The sequence below is a fragment of the Leucopleurus acutus genome (assembly GCF_964270905.1).
Source record: "Leucopleurus acutus genome assembly, chromosome: X".
In the NCBI taxonomy this organism is placed as follows: domain Eukaryota; kingdom Metazoa; phylum Chordata; class Mammalia; order Artiodactyla; family Delphinidae; genus Leucopleurus; species Leucopleurus acutus.
Genome location: NC_139148.1, coordinates 26149734 through 26176601, shown reverse-complemented (window position 1 = coordinate 26176601; position 26868 = coordinate 26149734).

Sequence of the window (26868 nt, the reverse complement as noted above, 5' to 3'; positions counted from 1 at the left end):
TGCCGATGCAGGGGACACGGGTTCGTGCCCCGGTCCGGGAAGATCCCACATGCTGCAGAGCGGCTGGGCCCGTGAGCTGTGGCCACTGAGCCTGCGTGTCCGGAGCCTGTGCTCCGCGACAGGAGAGGCCACAAGAGTGAGAGGCCCGCGTACCGCAAAAAAAAAAAAAAAAAAAAAAAAAGAAATAATGAATCTTATTTTTCCCATTTTTTCCCCTTCCTTTTCTACATGCCCTCTTGACCCTTCTGGAGCTAGGAAGGGGGTCTTCTTTATCCTCTTACAAGCTCTAGGGTCCCATGACATCAAATTCTGTAAATTCATGCACTGGAATGGTAGCTTCACGAGCACCTACCGTCTACTCCATTCCTCTAGCTCAGGGATTGGCAAATGATGACTCATTGGCCAAATCTAGCCTACCTGTTTCTTTCATTGAGGTGTAACCTGCATATAATGTGTTTCACGTGTACAACATGATTTGCTATTTGCATATTAGGAAATGATTACAATAAATCCAGTTACATCCTTTGAACTCCCATGAGCTAAGAATCTTGTCAGACATTTTAAAATAAAAATAAGAATATTCTGTGATATGATAATTATGATATTCAAATTCAGGGTCCATAAAATAAGGCCTTACTGGAGCACAGCCACATCCATTCATTCATGTATTGTCTATGGCTGCTCTCACACTAGAAAGGCAGAGCCGCTAAATGCGACGGACAACATATGGTCCACCAAAGCCAAAAGCACCATCTCTCCTTCCACAAAAGAAGTTTGTCAACCCTGCTCCACAGCAGTGCCCTGCCCATCTGATGGCTGCTTGACTTAATTCAGCTTCCTTGAGGAGGCCCACTCTGAGATAGAAACTGGTGAACAAGTTTATGGGGGCGGGTTGGGAACAATCTCTGTGAGGGAATGAGGAGAACAGAAGAGGTTTCTACAGAGGCCTCAGGCATCGCAGGCTCTGGAGTTGGGGTGGCCCTTCATAACTGATCCAAATTGAAATGAGAGCGTTGGCTTTGGTTCTCCTGCTTGACCAGAAGGGGGCGTAACCTTAGCTGAGGCAGTTCAGAGCAAAATTCCCAAAGGGGAATCAGCTGTGAGCCTTTGGCAGCCAAGCTCCTGGCAGCTCCTGGGGGAATGATTTCCTCATCCAGGAGGAGGAATCTGGGTGGAGCACAGTAGCATCCTCTGCATTTCTCAGTATTTGTAGAGTGAATGATTTTCTTTTTTACAACATGTAATATCATGTAAAAAACCTGGTTTTGAAATAATTCAGAAATGTTATTCACTGCTTTGAATATATAGTAGCCACTATGCATTAACTGCTTGCCATGGTGCCTGGCACCATGTTCGGCATTTTGTATGAGTTTCATATAATTCGCATAATAACCTCATGAGCGTATGCCTATTATCCACCTGCCCCCTAGCTTTTTGGCTTTTTTTTTTTTCTTTAACACTGATGAGCAAGTTGGGCTCAGGGAAGTTAAGTAATTTGTCCAAGGGCACAGTGTGAGTGGTGGAACTACATTTGAATCCAGTTCCATTTAACTTTAAAGTCCTGGTTCTTAACTACTACCACCTGCTCTCTTGTTGACCACCGTATTTGTCTCATTAAAGACTGGTTTTCTACTCCAAGGGAAAAATAACTCACTCATCTCTTTCTCATTATGTTACTTCTTTTCCTTAGAGTGTTCTGTTTGGTAGTATTCATTTGCTCCTCTTCCCCCCTCCAAAAATTGAAGCTTTGATTTATTCATTTGTTTCTCCACATGCTAAGCAGTACTTGCACATAGTAGGCAACCAGTTAATATATGTCAAATCCATAAACAAGTTTTGGCTGTGTTGGATACAGCATCTGATGGTTGAAGTGAAAGACCCATCAATATGAAAACTAGATAATTTTGACTAGTAAAAAGCGCTATTCAGAGTTCCTCCCCAAGAAGAAAAATGAAGAAGCGAGCTTCATTTCTTACAGCAGGTTAGAGTAAATGGTATAATAAAAATGCGTTATAATAGTATCACAGATGTTTACCCTCTTGACTACTTGAGAAATGATTTGTTACAAAGCAGACTGGTTCTTTCTTTTTTGAATGAGCATTTATTTGATGCTGCTTTGGGGGAGCACTGTGTATTAAACATACGCAGGAAAGACGTGTGTGTGCATGTGTACACACACAGAGGAGTAGGCCCTGTCCTCTGTAAGCTTGTTACGTTGGAGAGACCAGGCAAATAACTAAGGAACAAGTAAGGAAGCCACTTATTAAGCAAGACCTTGGCAAAGTGGTACAAACAAGAATACAATTATCAGTGATTGCAACTCAAGTGTGGTAAGTGCTGAAAAGGAGATGTGCCCGGAGGTACTGGACAGCGGAGGAGCCCAGGGCAGGCAAACATTCCAAAGGGGAAGTGATGGTTTAAATTACTTTTGAAGAACAAGATAGGATGTAGGTAGATGGATGGAAGGGGTGTTCCAAGCAGAGGCCTGAGTGTGTTCGGTACAATAAACAGTCTATGGCTGTAACCGGAGCTGAATGAATGCATGAACGAGTAGTATATTAACTTTCTACTACTACTGTAACAAATGACCACAAAATTCATAGCTTAAAACAATACAAACTTATCTTACAGTTATGGACATCAGAAGTCCGAAATCATTCTCACTGGGCTAAAATCAAGGTGTTGGTAGGTCTGCCTTCCTTCTGGAGGCTCTGGAAGAAAATTGCTTTTCTTACCCTTTGGAGCTCCTAGAGGCCACCCCCGTTCCTTAGCTCATGACTGTGCACCGTTCTAACCTCTGTGGCCATCATCACACCTCGTCTCTGACGCTAAGTCTCCTGCCTCCCTTTTATAAGGACCCTTATGATTACATTGGCCCCACCTAGATAATTGAAGTTAACGTCCTCATTTTAAGATTCTTCGGACTTCCCAGGTGGTCCAGTGGTTAAGAATCCACCTTCCAATGCAGAGGACGCGGATTTGATCCCTGGTCGGGGAACTCAGATCCCACATGCCGCGGGGCAGCTAAGCCTGCAAGCCGCAACTACTGAGCACGTGCACTCTGGAGCCAGCAACGTAAAGCTGCAACGTAGAGCCCACACGCCACAACTAAGACCCTATGCGGCCAAATAAATAAATAAGTACTTAAACAGCTTCTTCAATTAATTACATCTGCAAAGTCGCTGTTGCCTTGTAAGGCAACATAATCACAGGTTCCAAGGATTGGGACATGAATATTTGCTGGGGCCAGGCAGGGAGGGGGACATTATTCTATCACAGATGGGACCATTTTTTCCTCTTGATTATCCAAAATTTGCCTCTCCACCATCAATCCTCCTTATTCAAGATGAATAAGTCCATGTTTGCTTATATATGTGAAATAGTTTGTTTCCTTTTTTGTCTGCTGTCATCTCATACTGTGTATTCTGTTTTGTCCATAGGCGTGAATCCACTTTTTCTCTTGCTCATTTTAGACATCCTTTTCTGGACTCTAATTCTACTTGTATCTTTCTTTCTTTTAAAATACGTTTCTTTTTTCCATTATAAAGGTGGTACCTGCTCACTCTAGAAAATTTGGATGACAGCAAAGTAGAAAATATCACCTCTAATTCCTCAATCCCCAAGTATTCATAGTTAACATTTTAAGTGAATTTCTTTCTCCACGTACTGTGTTTTGTTTGTTTTTCCTTTCTTTGAGTAGTGATTATGTTATCTTTGAATAAAATGTATCTTCTGTTTGTTTTACTGACACCTTAACAGAGGTAAAAGTTCTGAAACTAATAGATTTGCATTATTCACATAGGGATAATCTCTTAGCTTTTTTCCCCCTGTACACTATTTGATAATGTCTGATATTTTGTGGACATTTTCCCTGTGGTAGAGCACTGGGCCAATATAATCAGGAAATTGTGTATATTAACAATAAGGCCTCTGAGTTTTGTTAACTTAGAGTTTGACATTCAATAAATATAATTTAGATTGTTTTCCTTTTCTATTGTATTGTCCATACTAAAAACCATCTGTCATATTTTTTACCTACTCACACTTTAAATTCAACTAAATTCAACAAATATTTACTGAGCATGAACTGTTATACAAAGATGAGATTCACAGTCCCTGTTTAAAGAGCTCATTTATGTAGTACAAAACTTATTAAGCAAAGCACACTGAGTGTAGTAAGACATGTGCAATGACTATTTAAGGTGTATTGAATCATTTTTCTTTCAGTTTATCCCAGTTCAGTAGCTATAGCCCTTACTCATCTCTATTTTCTTAGTTTTGGACTCTCAGGCATTATCATAGGGCTACGACTAGAACCTTTTCTACTGAGCACTCTGGGAGGTGAGGGAAGGGGTAGGGGTGGGGTACCTTCAGTATGGACTTTAGTAATCAGCCCTGGCTTTGACCTTGACTTGGCCTTAATCTCAAAGTGGGCATGATGTGTGGCCATTGCACATTTGGTACTGAAACCTCTCCCTTCCTTCCTACAGCCCTTATTTCTGTCTTCCTGTGCCCAATGTCTTGCCAGGAACAACTCAAATATTGAAAGGAATGAGGTCAAGTAGAGAGTCTTTCAACATTTCACTGGAGACCTGCAGAGAATAGTTGTTAAAGTTGTTTTTGTGATTTACCAACTTTGGGGATTAGGAGGATGAAAACAACAAGGCAAGTGTGAGATTTTTTTTACAAATTTTCTTTTGCAGGCTATAATTAATTTTTTTCCTCTAGAAAAATAGAGGAAAAGATCAAGGTTCAGGGGGCGAATATTTCAGCTCGAACTGCAAGATGAATTAAAAGATATTTTGCACTGTCAGTATATCCCAGTCAGAAGAATGTTTTGATTTATCCGATTATTTCAAGTAAGACAAAGCATTTTGAGAGTCCCCCCACCCCAATACCCCCACGTGCTACACACACCTGGGGAGGTGGCATGGCTTGAAAGAGGACCGGCCTTGTGGCAGATGGGACCACAGAAAGCCGTGAAAAAGATTCCTGGGTTCCATCTGCAATCTAGAAGCAGGGGACAGCTGGGAATCTGAAGAGGCCATGTAGATGGAGCAGTGAGCCTCTTGGCAATGACCTATGATAACCTGTGTCCACTGATGACCAACAGTCTATAACTTGAAGGTCAGCCATAAACTCCCGATTTGCCCCCCACCATTCCTTGACATTGTGTAAGATTCCAGGACTGTGGCACAACCCTGAGAAGGATTAGAGAAGCCAAGAATGACTGAACTGATATTTTCTACCATCATGGGAAAATGGAAGTTCAGATTCAGTTTTGTTTTTGTTTTTTGCGTTACGCGGGCCTCTCACTGTTGTGGCCTCTCCCGTTGCGGAGCACAGGCTCCGGACGGCAGGCTCAGCAGCCATGGCTCACGGGCCCAGGCGCCCCGCGGCACGTGGGATCCTCCTGGACCAGGGCACGAACCCGCGTCCCCTGCATCGGCAGGCGGACTCTCACCACTGTGCCACCAGGGAAGCCCGATTCAGTTGTTTTAAAAGAGAGAGAGAGAGAAAGAAAGAAAGGGAAAGAAAAAGAAAGAAAAAAAGAAAGGAAGGAAAGAGAAAGAAAGAAGAGAAAGAAAGAAGGAAAGAAAGAAAATTACTTTTTACACATCTGAGTTGGTAGAGAAGTGGAGTTATAATTAGACTCCTACTCCTCTGCTGTGTCCTAGGAAGAAGTAACCTATGTCACCTACAAATTGGCACTTGCTGTCTACCCCTACAAGGATTAAATTATGAGCCACTGCAGCTGCTGACCTTCAATACACCCTGAGAGAAGTTTAGGGTGGAGATCAGAAATGAGGCACTCTGTGCTCTGGAAGAAACTGGCAGAACAGGTATTCAGAGAGGTATTCAGATTTTCCGGAGACGATTTTAGGAGCCCAATTCTTGCATATCCTCATATCTAGAAAAGCACTAAAATCCTTCATGGTGATATCTGCTCCTCGCGACTAGCAGTAACCTTCACGAGACTAGCAGAACCTTATGCAAAAAATATGTGCTTGATTGCACGTACTCCCCCCTCCCCCAAATCACATATACACTGACCCTCCCCCCCACCTCTCTGGAGCAGTTTCTCAGAGCTATATGAAATGCTGTCTCCTGGGCTATAGTCCTCATTTTGCCCCCAATAAAACTTAACTCACAACTTTCATGTTGTGCTTTTTTTTTTTTTTTCAGTCGACACCTAGATGGAAGTCTCCAACTTTCTAAAGTAACAGCATTAGCAGAGGGACCAGTGAGAAGCTATGTTTACTGCTAGTCCAATGAACATGAGCTGAGGGGAACAGGCAATGGAAATAGGGAAATTTCCTTCCTTCCTTTCCTCTCCCTTCTTCCTTTCTTTATCTCTCTTCTTTCCCTTTTGTTCCTTCCTTTAATTTTGTCTCTCTTTCCCACTCTCCCCATCCTTCCTCTTCCTTCATCTCCTCTGCGTGGACGTGCCTGGTTTTAAATCGCTCCCAGAATTCTAATTGCAAGGAAGCCTGGGAAATGTAGTTTTTGCTTTCAAGCCACTGCAGAATAGCTGGAGGGTGGAATGGATGTTGAATGCTAAGCCACTATGCCATCACACATATTCAAATCCAGGCCCTGATCTTTTTTTTTTTTTTTTTGGCCGTGCCTCATGGCTTGTGGGATCTCAGTTCTCGGACCAGGGATTGAACCCAGGCCCCTGGCACTGAAAGCCTGGAATCGTAAACAGTAATCCACCAGGGAACTCCCATCGTGTGATTTTTTTTATTGTTTCTGTACATCCCTCTGCCAGCTTCAAGTACTTTGCCTTCAACTTCCTTCCTACTCCCCAGTTGGAGGATTGTTATTGGGTTCCCGAAGTCGGCTCTGCCCACAGGTGCAGAGAGCTGGAATTGCTTAAGCGTTTATATAACCCTGTGGTGGTCTGTTATAAACTGAATATTTGTGTTCCCACTCCTCCAAATGCATATGTTGAAATCCTAACCCCAAAGGGGTGGGACTTACAGGAGGTGATTAGGTCATGATCGTGGTGCCCTCACGAATGGGATTAGTGCCCTTATAAAGACACCCCAGATGATTAACAGAAACACACTACTATTAATAGAATACATAAACAACAGGGACCTGCTTTGTACCATGGGAAACTATATTCAATGTCTTGTGATGACCCATAACGGAAAAGAATCTGAAAAAGAAGACATAGATACACATATACAGCTGAATTACTTTGCTATTCATCTGAGGCTGACACAACTTTGTAAATTAACTATACTTTCGTTAAAATTTTAAAAAAAAGAGACCTCAGAGAGCTCTCTTGCCCCTTCTGCCTTGTGAGGACACAGCCAGCAGGCAGCCATATATGAACCAGGAAGAGGGCTCTCACCAGACACCAAATCTACTGGTGCCTTGACCTTGGACTTCCCAGCCTCCAGAACTCTGAAAACTAAATGTCTGTTGTTTAAGTCACACAGTCTATGGTATTTTTGTTACAGCAGACCGAACAGACTAAGACACGGCCCTTAGCCAACAACAGCTGAAGAAGGCACTAGTATTGATATGAAAGCCTAGCACTCTCGTCTCTAATTGGGACAAACTCAGGTACTACACTTCAGAGCTGCCCCGTAGGATCAGGCTACAGCTGTCCTCCTAAGGATTTTGCCAGAAGTTGCAACCTGGCTTGCCTTTTCCTACTTCCTCATCCTGCTATTCTGTTCCTACTTTTTTTTTTTAAGTTTATTCCAAGAGCACTTCCCTTATAAATCATTAGATCTTTTCCTCAGGGTATGCTTCTAGGGAACTAAACCCCAAAATGCCCCATCCACCATAAGGCTCAGTGCCCCTATTTGTAGATCAAATCCTCACCAGAGAGAAGGTAGAATCCATTTCCTTCAAGCTCATGAGATTGTAAGAAGAAAAGGAGAGATTGATATGGGGGGACCAGATGGTCAGTTATGCATCCTGATCTCCCTTCTCTAATCTTGGAGTTTAGAATAGGAAGCTACAATAAATACTGGAGATTAGATCACGTAGCACCCATTCCAACCACCTTCTAGCTTACTTTTCAGCCGGAAGTTTAAAAACTACATCTCGAGATTTCCTTGTCTCTAGAGTTCTGCATGTGACCCAGTTTCTTAACCTCAGTGTTCAACTTGGAGTCAGCAACATGAATTAATGGTTGCATGTGAGAAGGGCTGATCATCTAGGAAGTAGAGGGGCTAAGGAATTTGACCTTCAGCTGTGGTGGAGTTTCTGGCATCCAGTGTCAAAGACCTGAGTAGCGCGTCTGTGATAGAATTGTGTATTTTCCCAAGCTGTATTAACTCTTGATACTTTGCTCCTGAGAGTATAGCACCTAGATCCATTCTTTGGTCCTTTCAGAATGTCTACCTAACATACTTTATTTTTTAATTTATTTTTTAAACTATTTTATATTGGAGTATAGTTGATTAACAATGTCGTGTTAGTTTCAGGTGTACAGCAAAGTGGTTCAGTTATATGTATACAGGTATCTATTCTTTTTCAAATTCTTTTCCCTATGGTTACCTAACATACTTTAATACACTTTTTGTACTAAATTAGTCTATGAATCCTATCATTTGCAACTAGGAATCCTGGCAGACACAGGAGGTATTTAAGAGAAGCTGAGGTAAGCTGAGATGGAGTCACTTAACCACGTGCTTCAGAAACAAGGGACAGTGGAGTGGTTAGAAAGAGAACTACAGCTAGTACTCCAAAGCTGCCCTTGGTTCTCAAATGGCATCAGGGAATTTCTGCATGCTCCCAGTGGGTTGCCTACAGTCTAACTGGGTAGTATACCAGACTGGGTTGCTACGGCTCTGGTGGCTATAACTGAATGACATGCACAGCATGCTGGAGATTATGAAAATGGCCACAAAATATTTCTTTCCCTCTATCCATGCCCATTGGTAGTGTACTCTTACAATTGCTTTGGCCAATGGGACATTAGCAAACATCATGTAAACGTTGGCTTGAAAAGCAATAGTGCACTGGAGTTTGCCCTCTTTCTGCTTTGGGAACTTGGCTGCCATATGAAAAGGTCCGGGCTAGCCTGCTGGATAACAAGGAGTATGTGGGCTAGTAACATCCATTGCCCCTGCCCACCACCAGACATGTGAATGGGGACCTAGGAGGCCACCCATCCCCTGGCTGATCTGCCAACTGACCATAAATGCATGAGCAAGCCCAGCTTGCTCCCGTGAGCCTGGCCCAGACATAAAAGTGCCCAGAAGAATCATGAGTGAAAAAGTTGTTTTAAACCACTAAATTTTACGATGGATTATTAGGCAGCTAAAGCTAACTGACACATATCAAGACTTCAGAGAATTCTCAGGTACCACTGGGATCTAAGACTGGGCCAAGTTGTCAGGAAAACAGGTCAAAAATTGCATCAGCCAAAATTTTAGTGGCAAATGCCAGGAGAACACCCAGGGAGGGGATCAGATCAATGCCATCTTATGGAATCCATCTTTTCTCCCCAGTGCCCTGAGGTACAGTTAAGCCCTACAGACTTCTTAGAAATAACAGTAGATGCAAAGAAAATCTGAAATCTGGGCTCTTCCAAATGAAACTCAGTTTAAATCACTAGACTTAATGAAATTTACCAGATTGGACTAAAACTTAAATTTTATTCTATTTTTTGTGGGGTGAACAAGAGTATAGCAGTTATACAAGATGAAGGAGTTAGTGTAAGGTGACCCTGCATAGGCAAGATAATGTTTTCATAAATTATTAATTTCTGTATAATTTATGATCATGAAAATTAATGTATCAATTAATTATTAATTACAAGAAGAATGTTTAAGTAACTTATGGTATAGCATTTGGTAAATTATTTTGCAAAACTATGTAAAATGCTATTTGGGAAGGTTACATAATAGTGTAGAAAACATTTACAATATAATTTTCAGTGCAAAATCACAACATAATATTGTATATCCAGTATTACTTATATTTTTATAAAATAAGTCACCTTTGCATAGAAAGTAGGCTGCAAGAAAGGACATATAATATTCAAAATGCTTGTAGGTAATGGGTAATGGGACTAGATGTGACACTGTCTTTCTATATTTTCCAAATTATCTTTAATGAAAATGAACTGTTTATAATGTTGATTTTGAAAAATGTACAGTGTACTATATGATTGTTGAAGTTTCTTCTAGGTCTAAGATTCAATGATTCTAAGAATTCAAAGCTATTCACTGAAAAATGGTTTCATGGTATATGATGCCTGTGCAATAACCTTAGTTATTTTTGTTTAGTATAGCCAGTGTCTAATAAACATGTCACCTATAGTCAAATAACAATTTATTATTGGCTAGAAGAAACTACATTCCTATCATTACTCTTCCACTTTTGAGTCATAAATAATAATAATTAATTCTTCCTGACACTGTGGGATGTAAGTGACACTAAAAAACTTCAAGACAAAATGGGAACCATAGCAATTTTAGTGCCTCACACTTGTTGAGCATATATAGACCCACAACGGGGCTGCACATGTCTAGAGGGGAGAGAAACTGTATTCTAGAAACCCAATCCAGAGAAGAGAAGCTTCAGGTTTCCAAGAACCAAAGATCTGCATTCAAATATTTTTTTGGTAGGATTTTTGGAAGGTTTTTTTTTTTTTGCAGCAAGATAATTCTGGAAAACAATGTGATACTGTAGACGTGGACTTATTTATTTTTAAGAATCATAATATTTTTATTGCTATTTATGAAATTAAGGAAGACTCTCAAGGGAAATGGAGTAATAGAAGAAGCCAATTCCTTTTCCTTATCTCACTAAGGATAGAGGGTACCTTAGATATAAATACTTAGAAACTTTAGTGCAGCAATACAGGAAAGCTCATAGGAGAGGCGCATGAGTCTCTGTGCGTGCGTGCGTGCGTGCGTGCGTGTGTGTGTGTGTGTGTGTGTGTGTGTGAGAAGGAGCGAGAGCGAGAGCGCGAGAGAGAGAGAGCGAGAGAGCGAGAGCGAGAGAGCGAGAGAGCGAGAGACAGCGAGAGAGAGCGAGAGAGCGAGAGAGCGAGAGAGCGAGAGCGAGAGCGAGAGAGAGCGAGAGAGAGCGAGAGAGAGAGAGAGAGAGAGAGAGAGAGAGAGAGAGAGAGAGAGAGAGAGAGAGAGAGAGAGGGAGGGAGGGAGGGAGGGAGAGAGAAAGAACAGGATCACTTATCAAATTTATAGCTACTCAAATTGTGACCCACAGACCTCTGCTAGCCTGCAAGTTATTTTTAGTGCCCAAATTGTTATAACTAGTTCATGCACAGGCACTTGGTGTAGGTTTGCCTTATTGGTTTGTGTTTGCTTGTTCTCAATGCTTCTTAAATGTTAATACTATCTTCCAAGCTAAAGGGTATATTTGTTAATTCAGGGGCCCTCTCTTATCAATCTTTGTATGCTCCCCCAATTACTCCCCAAATACTCCTGGACGTCTTAACGTATCAATACTTCTTGGCATTTCGTTACCTCCACTTTGCATGTTGCCTTCTGTTAGAGGGATACAAAAAGCCTGGTGCAGGTGGCCCAGTGTTTTCTTCCAGGTTTTTAAAAAAATTTCATCTAGATTTTCATTACAGCCACTTTTTCTCCTAATGACACAAGAATCATTCAGATGGAGGGGTAATTTCAAATGGCTGCCATCACACTGTACTCAGAATCACTACTGCCTCTCAGTGACCAAGGCTTTTGGTACCAGTTTCAGATCTTCATGATTGATAGTAGGTTTCTACAGTCTCCAGGTGCTGCAACATTAATTAATCATCTTCAGTAGCTTTGTTAATGTGTCAAATTCACTGTGCTGCTTTCTATCCTCAAAATAAGGAATTTCCCAGGAACACCTCAGTCTCTTATGCAAATAAATTTCTGATCACCTGTTCTAACAATTAGCCAGACATGGCCAGACAGGTTTGTATCCCTGATTGTTTTTTATCTGGTGCCAGGAATATTACTGCTGCTGCCTTCCTGCTGCTATGGCTACTACCAGTACAACAATACTTACACATGTACGGCACTTTACAATTTACAAAGGAATTTCTAATCAGTGAGCCCACCTGATCTTCTCTAAAACCTGTGAGGTAGGTATGATCATCACTTTTTTTTTTTGGACCTTATTTTATTTTATTTTTGGCATCAGGTTTATTTATTTTTAAGTATTATTAAAGTATATATACTTATTTTTATTTTTTTACATCTTTATTGGAGTATAATTGCTTTACAATGGTGTGTTAGTTTCTGCTTATGAGAGCTTTTGGCTTCCTCTTTCAAGACTGTTGTGACGATTGTAGATAGAGAAGACAGAGAGAAGGGGCGGCAGGAAGAGAGTGGTTTTCTCATAAGCAGAATCTGACAGAGGTTGAAGAAATAAGAACGAGATTTAACAAAAGATGTGCTGGTAGAATATCTGTGCTCCGGCACTGCTAGATGTTGGAGAGGTTTAGGAAAGCGAGGCAGAAATTGTTGCAGTCACACAGGTGTGGGTTTTCTTCCCTTCCTACATCTCTTCTGCCATTCAGTTTTCTGAAGATTGTCACACCAAGAAGCAAAGGTGATGGAGGTACAAACATGATATTTCACTTTTAAAACTGGCGAAGGGAAGGACTGCTACTTAAACATGGTTCATTACTCTAACACAAGGAAAGTGAAATCTTTGTGGCATCAGAGAAAAAGAATTGAGAGGATCTGAAAGAAGAATAGGCATAACCAAAGAGTAATTAAAACTGTCAGCTTTTATTAAATGACTCAGAGAGGTTAAGTGATTTGCTGCATATTGTACATCCACTAAAAGCTGAAGCTGAGATGTGAACCAAGGCGTGTTTGGTACCAAAGCTGATCTTTATGCCACAAAATAGTACTCTGCCTCATCTGACAGGTACAGCAAGATGATATTTAAAGACAGAACCAAGATAGCTAAGGCATTTGACCTTTACTTCCTCAGAGAAGAGCTGAGATTCCAGAATGCACAGTTAACAGTCAGAGTCTTGGCTTTTGAATTGAAACACAAAGCCAAGGTTATGGCTTAAGAGAAAATATTTGGGGGTGGGGGGGATAAATTAGGAGTTTGGGATTAACATATACACACTGCTATATATAAAATAGATAACCAACAAGGACCTACTGTATAGCACAGGGAACTCTACTCAATATTTTGTAATAACCTATAAGGGAAAAGAATCTGAAAAAGAATATATATACACATATGTGTCTGTGTGTGTGTGTGTGTATATATATATATATATATATATATATAAAAAACTGAATCACAGTGCTGTACACCTGAAACTAACACGATATTGTAAATCAAATATACTTCAATTTTAAAAAGTTAAAAAAAGGAAAAAAATATTTGGAAGATCATCTCATCAGTAATAGTTTTCTTCACCCCTGAGCCTAGATACAGATTCACAGACTGGTGAAAAGGGAGACAAGGTCAGAAAACAGGAAAGAGCTTGAACATCAATGCAGTTCCTGAAAAGAGGCCCTTTGCCCTGCCCATCGTTGCCAAAATTGGGCCAAATCCTTGTGGGATAGGGAGAATTGAACCCTAAAAATCCACTAAAGGATGTCTTAGGCTCATATTGGCAATCCATTTCAAAAGACACCATCGGCTTCAAACAGCACCATTTACTTAGGTTTTATAAAGGATGCAGGGCAGAAGAAACAGCATACATATTGACAAAACAACAAAGGTCTTAACAATTCCCAGGCATGACTTCCAATGTCTTTAATTACCCCACACGGGGACTGACAATATCACAAGAGATGAGGCTAAGTGTATGTGGACTACTTCACCTCAGGGATGCTCTGGGGGCTTGTCAGCATTTATATTCTTATAGTATTGTAAACCTTTTAGGAGTGTGTGACTAGATTCCATTCCCCAATGCTTCTTACTGTTGGTGGAAACTGGATGAAGGGTACACAGCACCTCCTTGTACATTTTTCAACTTCCTGTGAATCAATAATTGTTTCAAATTAACAAGTTAAGGGATTTGAAAAAATTTATAGTAACTAAGGAGAAAATATTATTGAGTGAAACAAGTTGTACAAAGTGGTACGGACAGTAAAAGTACAATCAACTATGAAATAAAATATGCATTTGGAAAAAAGACTAGAAGGATCATTTTTTATGCCAAAAATAATAATGGTTATGCTGTGACATTAGGATTTTGTGGGTTTATTTTTCTTTTTTCTAATTTCAAAAGTTTCAGTATAAGATTGATAAGACAATTAAAAATAATAAGACATATTCCTTGAAAGATGGAAATAATGGAAACACTGATTTTCAGATAATCAGAGCATCTTGGAATTGAGAGGAACAAAGAGGATATCTCATTCAATCTCTACCTCACTGAACATCTCAAATGACAATAAACTCATATCTTTGGTGGTCCATGTTTTTTTCAGATTGGACATTATAGTTATTATTATTATAAAATTCTTAATTTGAGTCAAAATGTACCTCTCTATAACATCTAGCCTTTGTAGATATTTAAAAATAAATTACTTTTGAGGGTAATAAATATGTTCATTTTCTGATTGTGGTCATGGTTTCTCAGGTGTTTGTTAAAATTTGTCAAATTTTACATTTTAAATATGCACAATTTGTAAAATGTCAATTATACCTCAATAAACCCATTTTAAAAAGTGGAAATATGGGAGAATCTGTGAAGTATAAGAAGTGCTCCTTTATGTTATCATGGACTCACACAACTACTGGGATGTTGAGAAAGCACCTGGTTCATGTCTTCAGGCAAGACCAAACTGAAAAAAACTCAAAGAATTGTCAAGCCCTTTCTTAAAACTCTTCAAAGCAACTTCTAACATCTTTTAACCTTAAAAAAAATTTTTTTCTAATATATAACTACTGAAAACATCTCTAATTTAAACCAATTGCTTCTTGTCTGTACTAAACAAGCATGGAGTTCAGTCGTTCTTTCATATTGGGGCCTCCTACACATTACACATTAAATGTCATTGAGGCTCCTGAGAAATATGCTAGAGAAATACATTAACTCTATTCTTAGGCAACACTTCTCCCTACGTTATGAATCTAGAAAATAACCCCGAAGATCCTCTTTGCCACTCCCTTAAATTCAGACCTAGTATAATGGCTGAATAGATAATTTTTCAATCTCTCTCCTCTGGACCTCACTGCTTCTCATCATCTGCCCATACTGTTAGAGGCATGTGGAGCTTCAGAGCTGACAAAATAATAAAAATTCCATCAAAGGCCTCTGTCTTCCCTGGTGTAGAATATCTTTACCATGTTTTCAGAGGCCCATTTCTTCCCCAACCAAACTAGAGTCCTATGATAGGTCATCTCAGGAGGGAGACAAGAGGGAAGAGGAGACGGTGTCTGCCACCATTTCTGGTTCATGATGAGATATTATTACAAATGATCAATACCCTTGAGCATTTCTAAAGTGTCTTTTTAATTCTCTATATAACTTCATCTGTTACTTGATATTGATTTCTACTAGGTTCTTTCTTTGAGATACTGGCCCAATATATTTCATGGATTGGCTGAGTATTTTTCATGTACTGAATTCATTCATTTTTTCATTAGCCCATTTATTCATTCATTTAATCAATTTGGATTGGATACTTCCCAGGTGCTATACATTATGCTATTGCATAGTGTTGGTACAGTATATTGAGCAGGTCCAGGAGACAGAATAAACAGGTAAAACAGAAGTAAAAAAAATTACAAGTCATAATAAGTGTTGTGAAGGAAATAAGCAGAATTCTATAATATAGCAAATAATGAATATTCTGTGAGGGTTGATTTGGATAGGGTAGCTAGTTTGTCTAACAAGGAGATATTTAATTGACTCCTAAAGTATTAGAAGCTTGTTAAGGTTGATGTGTGGTTATTAAGAGTTTTCTGGAAGAAATTACCCTCTTCCGGGGAAAAGCGATATGGTGCACTGGAAAAAGCATGGGCTTTGGGATTGAATGAGGCTGAGTTTGAATATTTGCTTAGCCAATTATTTGCTGTGTAGCCATAGACATTTTGGTAACACTTATGAAGCTTGATAGATAATACTTTTTAGTATTTATTTTGGTGATTAAATGGATAATTCCAGTAACACTTCTATTATTCTTTATAAACATCAATTACCTAAATCCTCCTAATTAGAGGAATCACCTCTCAAGATATGTATAAAGTAATTTGGAATATTTTTATGCATCTACAGTATGCTTTACAGATGCTATGTACCAAAACAATTAAATACCTTGATTTCATATGTGGAAAATTGAAAGTTAGACAAGTTTAATGGTTTTCCCAATGCCACACTGACAATGCAGAGAGTGAGCACGACTTTCCCAGTTCAGCATATCAGCTTCCAAGTTCCCTTAACACAATATGTAGGATTGTGAACAAGGTGAGGGCTGGGACAGCTCATTTTTATCTTTGATTGCATTGTGATCAGCCTGGCACTTAAGAGGATTTAGCTGTGTTTGAAAACTAACAGTGCGATGGAAAACAGTGTGGAAGTTCCTCAGAAAACTAAAAATGGAACTACCATATGATCTAACAATCCCACTCCTGGGCATATACGCAGAGAAAGCTATAATTCAAAAAGATACATGCACCCCTATGTTCACAGCAGCACTATTCACAATAGCCAAGACGTGGAAACAACCTAAGTGTCCATCGACAGATGAATGGATAAAGAAGATGTGGTACATATATACAATAGAATACTACTCAGCCATAAAAAGAAGGAAATAATGCCATTGCAGCAACGTGGATGGACCTAGAGATTATCATACTAAGTGAAGTAAGTCAGAAAGAAAGACAAACACCATATGATATCACTTATATGTGGAATCTAAAATATGGCACAAATGAACCTATCTATATACAAAACAGAAACAGACTCACAGACATAGAGAACAGACTTGTGGTTGCCAAGGGGGAGGGGGGTGGGGGGGGAGGGGGGTGGGGGGGGAGGGAAGGACTGGGAGTTTGGGGTCAGCAGATGCAAACTATCATATATAGGATGGATAAACAACAAGGGCCTACTGTATAGCACAGGGAACTATATTCAATATCTTGTGATAAACCATAATGGAAAAGAATATTAAAAAAAAGAATGTCTACACGTGTATAACTGAGTCACTCTGCTGTACAGTAGAGACTGGCACAATATTGTAAATCAACTATACTTCAATAAAAAATTAAATTAAAAAAACTAATAGCGTGAATACTTTTACCCCCTCTCCTCCTGGAATTATTACAAAAGCAAAAAGGGAGGAAAATGCTGCACAGACTCCATTTTGAATGAATCCAGGAGACAAATAATCCTCAGGCTCCAAAATATATTTATATGCATTTGTATATATATACATTATATTTACATGTATTTGTATGTCTACCAAAGGAAGGTGAGGTTGAGTATAAGTATATAGGAGGGAGTGAACAGAATAAGCCCTTGAGAATGGTGAGAGGGATCAATAAAGGAAGCTCTTAGAAAATACCAGAAAGGAAGGTGAGGGGCTTACTCGGATGTGCTAAAGCGATATACATTATTTGTAAGCACAGGTGCAGCTACTGGGTCATCTGGCGTGGTGGCAGAAGCTCTCAGAAGTCCAGTTTGGGTCAGAGAAGTAGAGCAGCTGGGCCTACACAGATAATCACACAGATGCGCCATAACTGCAGGAAACAATTGGTTTCTGTGGTAGCAGAGGGGAAGCCTTTGTTTTGTGAAGCTGCCCTTGCCCCTTATCAGCCCCCTCACCCCTTGCTATAAACATGTACTGCAAATAGCTGACCCACAAGAATCTAACCTATTCAATCATGAGTAATAGAAAAGAAACAGGTACACAGACACCATACCAAAAATAAATGTTTGAAAGAGCAGTAAATATTACCAATATCTGAAAACACTCACCAGAAGAATACTGCCTTAGAACCAAGGAAAACTGTGACTAACAGACATAACTGATGCCTGCTCCATCTCCTTCGCATTCACAGTTCCTGAACATGCTGGTGGCTTTTTGCTGCAACTGTGGCTTCATGACGGCTTTCTCTGGTTGCTTTGCCCACACGCAAGGCAAGGTAGGCAAGAATTTATGTCCCCAGTAGCAGCCCTCAATCGATAACGAATTCACCCCTTGGAAATGTGAGGGGTAATTCTGAGATGTGTTCTACATCTTTATTTCTCAACACTACCTGGGATCTTGATAGAACTGCAGAATCTCAGACCTGCTGAACAAGAACCTTATCTTAAAAAGATCCCTAGGTGATTTGTATGACTTTAAAACTTGAGAATCCCTGTTATACACAGTCTCCTAGAGGACTCCAGCAGGATTGGGACCTGCTGTCCACAGCAGTAACCTGCTCATGAATGCACCTGATACTGGCTGCCATCCCTTTCTTGTCTCAGTTTACCAGTCTCAAACCAGTGTTTCTTAGGATCACCTCCCAAATAAACAACTTGCTCTCACATCTTTATCTCAGAGTCTATTTCTGAGGGAACTCAATCTATGACGGTGACCAAACATTTTACCAAGAATTCAAAAAAAAAAGAAAAGAGAGCGACTGCCACTCAGAAGGATAGTCACAAAGAAGGAATGTGAGAACTCAGGAAAAAGACGGCATCAGGAAGACAGTCAAGTGAGTTGTCAGAACATGGGAGAGTATTCGAAGAAAAATGGCTAAATCACAGAAATAAAGATGGAATTGGAAGGAAAACAAGAGATCATAGATGTAATTATAGATTAATTAGAGTAAACAGGTAGGAGATAAACAGAAGACAGAAATGAAAATAGTAATCCTAATGAAGCAGAAATAAAGAAATTAGAGAGAAAAATAATAGTTACAGAAGACAGCCAAAGGACATCTAATATATGCATAAGTGAGGTCCCAGGAGAAGAAAAACTAAACATGGAATGGGACAAATGTTTAAATATGTAATTTAAAAAGCTTTCTTTAAACAAAAGATAATCTTTACACTGTGTACTAAATTGACTTAGAATGGTCTGCATTAAAACATGTCCTGGTAAATTTATTAGACCTTAAAGATAAATGAAGAATCCAAACTTGAATACCTTTACCAATATACACACACCCACGCCCCCAAATACTTTTTTCAAATGAAACTTCGTAAGTACATTATGAAAATTCTTTTTAGTACATCAGTTATAAAAAATATATAAAAGAATCCATTGGGCAACCAGGCAAAAAAAATGAAGTCACTCAGGCTGGCCTCAGATATTTCCATAGTATCAGTCCAGGTCAAAAGACAATGGTGAACTTCCCACAAAGTACTCAAGGAACAAAAGAATGAGCCAACCAAAACACTGTCTGACATAAATCATAACAATGTTTTCTTAGGTCAGTCTCCCAAGGCAATAGAAATAAAAGCAAACATAAACAAATGGGACCTAGTCAAACATAAGCTTTTGTACAGCAAAGGAAACCATAAACAAAACGAAAAGACAACCTACAGACTGGGAGAAAATATTTGCCAATGATGCGACCAATAAGGGCTTAATTTCCAAGGTATACAAACAACTCATACAACTCAACAACAAAAAAATATACAACCCAATCGAAAAACAGGCAGAAGACCTAAATAGACATTTCTCCAAAGAAGACATACAGATGGCTAACAGGCACATGGAAAGATGCTCAAATCGCTAATTATTAGAGAAATGCAAATCAAAACTACAATGAGGTATCACCTCAAACCAGTCAGAATGGCCATCATTAAAAAGTCTACAAATAACAAATGCTGGAGAGGGGGTGGAGAAAAGGGAACCCTCCTACACTGTTGGTGGGAATGTAAGTTGGTGCAGCCACTATGGAAAACATGTAGGTTCCTCAGAAAACTAAAAATAGAGTTGCCATATGATCCAGCCATCCCACTCCTGGGCATATATCCAGACAAAACTATAATTCAGAAAGATACATGCACCCCTATGTTCATAGCAGCACTCTTCACAATAGCCAAGACATGGAGACAACCTAAATGTCCATTGACATATGAATGGATAAAGAAGATGTGGTACATATACATAATGGAATATTACTCAGCCATAGAAAAGAATGAAATAATACCATTTGCAGCAACATGGATGCAACTAGAGATTATCATGCTAAGTGAAGGAAGTCAGAAAGAAAAAGAAATACCATATGATATCACTTATACGTGGAATCTAAAATATGACACAAAGGAACCTATCTATGAAACAGAAACAGACTCACAGATATAGAGAACAGACTGGTGGTTGCCAAGGGGGAGGGGATTGGGGGAGGGGTGGAATGGCAGGTTGGGGTTAGCAGATGTAAGATATTATATATGGAATGGATAAACAACAAGGTCCTACTGTATAGCACAGAGAACTATTCAGTATCCTATGACAAACCATAATGGAAAAGAATATTAAAAAAGAATGTTTATGCATGTATCACTGAATCACTCTGCTGTACAGCAGAAATTAACACAACACTGTAAGTCAACTATACTTCAATTTTAAAAATGTGCAAAAAATAAAATAAAATAGAATAAGACACAAATGAACCTATCTATGAAACAGAAACAGACTCACAGACATAGAGATGGGAGAGGGATGGATTGGGAGTTTGAGATTAGCAGATGTAAGCTGTTATATATAAAATGAATAAACAACAAGGTCCTACTCTATAGCACAGGGAACTATATTCAATATCCTGTGATAAACCATAATGGAAAAAATATAAAGAACATATATAATATGTGTGAGTGTGTGTGTGTGTGTGTGTAACTGAATCACTTTGCTGTACAGCAGAAATTAACACAACATTGTAAATCAACTATACTTCAATTAAAAGAAGGATAATTATAAAGCAGAAACTAACACACCATTGTAAAGCAATTATACTCCAATAAAGATGTTAAAAAAAAGAATGAGCTGAGGATTTTATATCTATCCAAGGTAGTAACAGAAATAATTATGAATATGCAAGAATGCAAGTGGTATTTTCATCATAAGCTCTTCTCAAGAAAACTACAAGAGGACGAACTTCAGCCAACCAATAGATGACTGGAGAAAGGACTAGTGGTGAGCGCCAAATATATTTTAACTGCAAAGTTAAGACTAAAACACATGTGGGGATTAGGATGACAGATGGTAATATAAATGTTATATGTCCAGGGAATGTTTGAAATAATGCATTTAAAAAATATTGTGGACCCAGCCCAGCCTCTAGGGGGTCAAGAGCAGAAGAGAGCCACAAAACCCACAAAATTTCTTTGCTCTAAAGAAGAAATTCCAGGGCTTCCCTGGTGGCGCAGTGGTTAAGAATCCGCCTGCCAATGCAGGGGACACGGGTTTGAGCCCTGGTCCGGGAAGATCCCACATGCTGCGGAGCAACTAAGCCCATGCGCCAGACTACTGAGCCTGTGCACCACAACTACTGAAAACCGCGCGCCTAGAGCCCATGCTAAGAGAAGCTACCGCAATGAGAAGCCCACGCACCGCAACGAAGACCCAACGCAGCCAAAAATAAAATAAATTAAATTAAAAAAAAGAATGAAGCCATTTATTAAAAAAAATAAAGAAGAAATTCCTCCTACTGAAGCCACACTCAGAAATGAAATAATCAAAGCCTTAAGAAAAGTTCTGGGGCTTCCCTGGTGGCTCAGTGGTTGAGAACCCACTTGCCAATGCAGGGGACACGGGTTCGAGCCCTGGTCCGGGAAGATCCCACATGCCACAGAGCAACTAAGCCCATGTGCCACAACTACTGAGCTTGTGCTCTAGAGCCCGTGAGCCACAACTACTGAGCCCACGCACCACAACAACTGAAGCCTGCGCGCCTAGAGCCTGTGCTCCGCAACAAGAGAAGCCACCGCAATGAGAAGCCTGTTCACTGCAATGAAGAGTAGCCCCCGCTCGCCACAACCTGAGGAAGCCCGCGCACAGCAATGAAGACCCAACGCAGCCAAAAAAATAATACTACTAATAAAAATAAACAAATTAATTTTTAAAAAATCAATAAAAAAAGAAAAAATATTGTGAGAAGGTACAAAAGTAGGTTTTTTGGATTGCTTTAACTGGGAGTCAAATATATGACTTTGGACTTTCAAATAAAATCATAGAAATATAAACAACCGTGTACAAAGATAAGCATCAAGAAAGAGAATATTATTTAAGAAATAATTGGTAAAAGACAAGACAAAAAGAGAGAAGAAAAGAGTAAAGGAATTTGGGTTATTTGCAAATTTCATATTAATTATTGCTTTGAACAATCAATTTTTTTAGTTAAAATGCATCAGAATCTTCTTAGTACAAAACTGTTTAGTTGAAATTTGTTAGGGAAAAGGATTTGGGGGTCTGAACATTACAGTGTAACTGAAACACAGTGAATGGTTTTACGAATAGATTGGATTTTGCCATTTAGGTAGCATTATATGAGATTTAAACCACAGGGTTCCACATTGCTGAAAGAATACATGATTAAAATAGGCTTTATCATGCAAGTATTTACTTTTATAAAAACTTAAACACAGGGAATTCCGTGGTGGGCCAGTAGTTAGGACTCTGTGCTTCCACTGCAGGGGGCATGAGTTCCATCCCTGGTCTAGGAACTAAGATCCCGCAAGCCATGTGGCACAGCCAAAAAACCCCAGAAAAACAAAAAACAAGAAAACCTTATACACAAAGTAATTGTGAAGTAGTCTCACATGACACTAGAAATCTTCCTTCCAAGGAAGGATGAACATCCAGGTAGCTAGATGGTAGGGGTGCATTTGCCACTCGTCAGTAGATACTTATTACAACTGTGCTCATTTAGAGCATGCTATAATGATCAACCTCATACAATTACTTTGACTTAAGCTATCTCATGGAAAGAAGTACTAAAAGATTAAAGGTCTTCATTTGTAGAATGCATAACTAACTTCAAATTAGTGCTAAAGGAATTCATAAACTCATTCCATAAGCAGCTAACCTGGATACCTCGGAATATAAAAGGATAAACACTTCAATTGAAAAAAATTCTTGCTGAAAATGTGCTTCATAAAGTTTTCTTTCATAGTGTCTCCTGCTTTCTGGAGCAGGCAATGCTTTGTGAAGCTGTCTAATGGGCCAAGAAAACTCAATACGCTAGTGACTTATAGGCACAAGAAGTTCCAAAGCAGCCATCTAAGGCATCATATTTGACACACTAATCACCTAAATTGAGAGACAAAAACTTCACTCACCCATATATTCCATCAGTATCAGTCCATATATTCCTACAGAGAAAAGAACTGATGAGAGAGTCTCAAACTTTTCAAATGCAAGGACCCCTTTTTAAGCACCAAAACACTGTATAATCCACACAGGTTGAGAAAATGCATTACTGCAAATTACCACTATGGATTCCGTAATGCTTATAATGGTCATCTGTTATTTTTACTGGTCAGCATCCCTTCTGTTTACTGAAGTCCCAATACCCCAGTTTTCCTATGGTGAACCATCCCTCCTTTTCTACTCTCAATCCATTCATTCTGGATGATTTTGATTCAATTCTTATCTCCAGGGGTGGGCATGTGACTCAGGCCTGGCCAATCAGAGCATCCCATTTCCTTGGCCACACTAATTACCTCCAGGATGGGCATGGACTAACCCAATTTGAGATAGTCTTTGAACATTTGTTGGGATTGTTGAGAGTGAGACAAGTCCCTTTTTCCCTGGACTGCTGGAATTTGCCTATATAAGCCTTTAGCTGTTGGCGACCATCTTCACAATAATAAAGTACGCATGAGAATAAAGCTCAATGACAGGGGATAAAGCTGAAATATGTAAAGAGATGGAGTACCATTTTCATGGTTTGGGCCCCTAGAACTATTCATGCCTGAATTTACTCAGATATATGAACCTCTAGATATAATTTTTAGTTTGAATTGGGCTTCTCTTACTTGAAAGTAAAAGTCTCTTCTAATATAAATGCTTCGAGATGATATTTTATTTTACTAATTCCCAAGAGCAAGTAATATTTAAAATATTAGCACAAATATTCATGGGACATATTATTTAGTTAATGAGAAATTAACATTCTGTGTGTATATGAACATGAAGACCTTTTGTAGTTAACTACCACAAGAGGTCAGAGATCCACAGGTTAGGAACCATTTTTTTTTTTTTTTTTTTTCCTGTACGCGGGCCTCTCACTGTTGTGGCCTCTCCTGTTGCGGAGCACAGGCTCCAGACGCACAGGCTCAGCGGCCATGGCTCACGGGCCTAGCCGCTCCGCGGCATGTGGGATCTTCCCGGACCGGGGCATGAAGCCGTGTCCCCTGCGTCGGCAGGCGGACTCTCAACCACTGCGCCACCAGGGAAACCCAGGAACCATTTTAATCCAAATTATGGAGGTCATGTAGATACAGATTAAGGCCACATTCATACAACTAAAATGTAGAGTAGAAGATGATTATCATGGAAATCTAGTGGGGCTTAGTAAGCTAATCAACACTGCATTTTCTCTCTCAGTTAGCAGAGTCTCAAAGTAAAATATGGCTTGCATCTAAAAGTTATGCAGCACAGTTAGATGATGTTTTATAGTGATTGAAGGTATTCAAGGGGATGTACCACAATTTTATTTTAGCAGATAGAATATTTAGAACCTCAACAACGCTACAAGGTATTATCCAGTAAAATAAGTTCATTCTCAATGTTGACTTAGAATCATGAGAATATATACATAGCTATAGCTATTTTTTCAAGCATCAATTTATTAATTTGTAAATTTGTCAAGCTAACCTACTGCTTTCCAGGTGCCTCTAAACACATTATTTCATTTAATTCTAACAGTAATTCTATAAGGACGTAAAGTAGAAGTTATTGAGACTTTGTTGAGTTCTATGATGGGTGATGCATGAGCACACATACATGTTTTAATTTAAAGTAACACCATAAGGTGAATATTATTACCGTATTACTATTTTATACATAAGAAAATTAAGGCTCAAAAGGAAAATAAGATGTTCTAGTTCATGTATTTAATACAAAGCAAACCTTGAATTAATACAATTTTTTCAGGACTCAAGATCCTCTGTATTTTTGACCTTGTTTTCTACTTCTAATAGACCTAAGTAGGGTGTATATGTCTGAAGCAGAATGAATGAGTGTAGCTTTCTTTGATTGATGAGTGCTGAGGACTGGCACATCTGAATTTCTTGCCTCCATATTGTCTTGGATACTGAAAACAATCATCTTTATGTGATTCTACTGCACCTCAATGGATCCAATCAAAACTTTCTTTCCTTCCTCTTTCTTCCCTCCTTTCCTCCCTTCCTTCCCTTCTTATTCTTTTTTTTTTTTTTTCCGGTACGCGGGCCTTTCACTGTTGTGGCCTCTCCCAGTGTGGAGCACAGGCTCCGGACGCGCAGGCTCAGCAGCCATGGCTCACGGGCCCAGCCGCTCTGCGGCATGTGGGATCTTCCCGGACCGGGGCACGAACCCGTGTCCCCTGCATCGGCAGGCGGCCTCTCAACCACTGTGCCACCAGGGAAGCCCCCTTCTTATTCTTCATTTTACATCCTCCTCTTCTTCCTTCTCCTCCCCCTCCTCCTGCTTCAGCCCCTTCTTCTCTTCCTGTGGTAGTGATTTGGTGGAGGGTAAATCTTGCTTTGCTAACTTGTCAAGTTTTTAGTCTATTCCTTAGTCTGACAAAAGTGACTTTTTAAAAAAGCTCATTTTAAACAGTGCATTTTGGAAAACCTATTGAATTATGCCACTGGGTATACTGATCTATAAGGGTTAGTGGCAGGGTGAAAGACTAGAATAGTTCTGAAAAGCTTGAAGAAAAGGATGTAGCAATTCTAGGTAACAAATAAAGAAAAAGCCATGGAAATCAGGGGAAATGAGGAGGTCTGATATAGGGAAATAAACCACAAGGTCTGTTCCTTCTATCTTGCCCTAGGTTCCAAGACTAGCCATTTCAATACCGCTGTATTGTGCTAGTCATCTGAAATACTCATTCTCCTTTACCTCATTCCAGATAGGTCTTGTTCCTAAGTGAGGTCCTGATTTCATTCCAGATGAGTCTCATTCATAAGGTGGGTGACAATATCCAGCCTGTGATAAACTCTATTGTCTAGAGTTTCTGCTCACAAACAAGAAAAAATCACAAAACTGAATGGGTCTACTGAAGTTCATGCCACTGCACTTGACTGGGATTTCCAAGATGATTGTTCCATCAGGGCCTCAAATTCAACATACTGTAATCCTAATCTAATTATCTCTCCTTTTTCATATGTCCTACTTTCTTGGCTTCTAATTTGTATTAATGCCACACCATTTTCCCAGTTACACAGGCTGCACTGCTAATTCCTATTTGCCTGTACCCATTTAGTTTTCTTACCCCAGCACTTATGAAACCCTGGACATTATGTCTTTCTTTTTAAAAGACTTTATTTTTTTAAGATCAGTCTTAGGTTTACAACAAAGTTGAGAGGAAGATAATGAGATTGCTCATATATCCCCTGACCTCACACATTCATAGTCTCTCACATTACTGATATCACTCACCAAAATGGTACTTTTTTTCTTTTTTTTTTTTAACCAAGGACAAACCTACACTGATACATCATAATCACCTAAAGCGTATAGTTTACCTTAGAGTTCACTCTTGGTGTTGTACATTCTATGTGTGGAAACTTAGATTACTGAGTTCAGATCCTTCTTCTTTTCTAATATATGCATTCAATGCTATGAATATCCCCCTAAGCACTGTTTTCATTACATTCCACAATTTTGATAAGTCGTTTTTCATTTTCATTTAGTTGAAATATTTTGAAATGTCTCTTGAGATTTCTTCTTTGACCCACGTATTATTTAGAAGTGTGTTGCTTAATCTCCACATATTTTAGGATTTTCCAGTTATCTTTTGTCATTG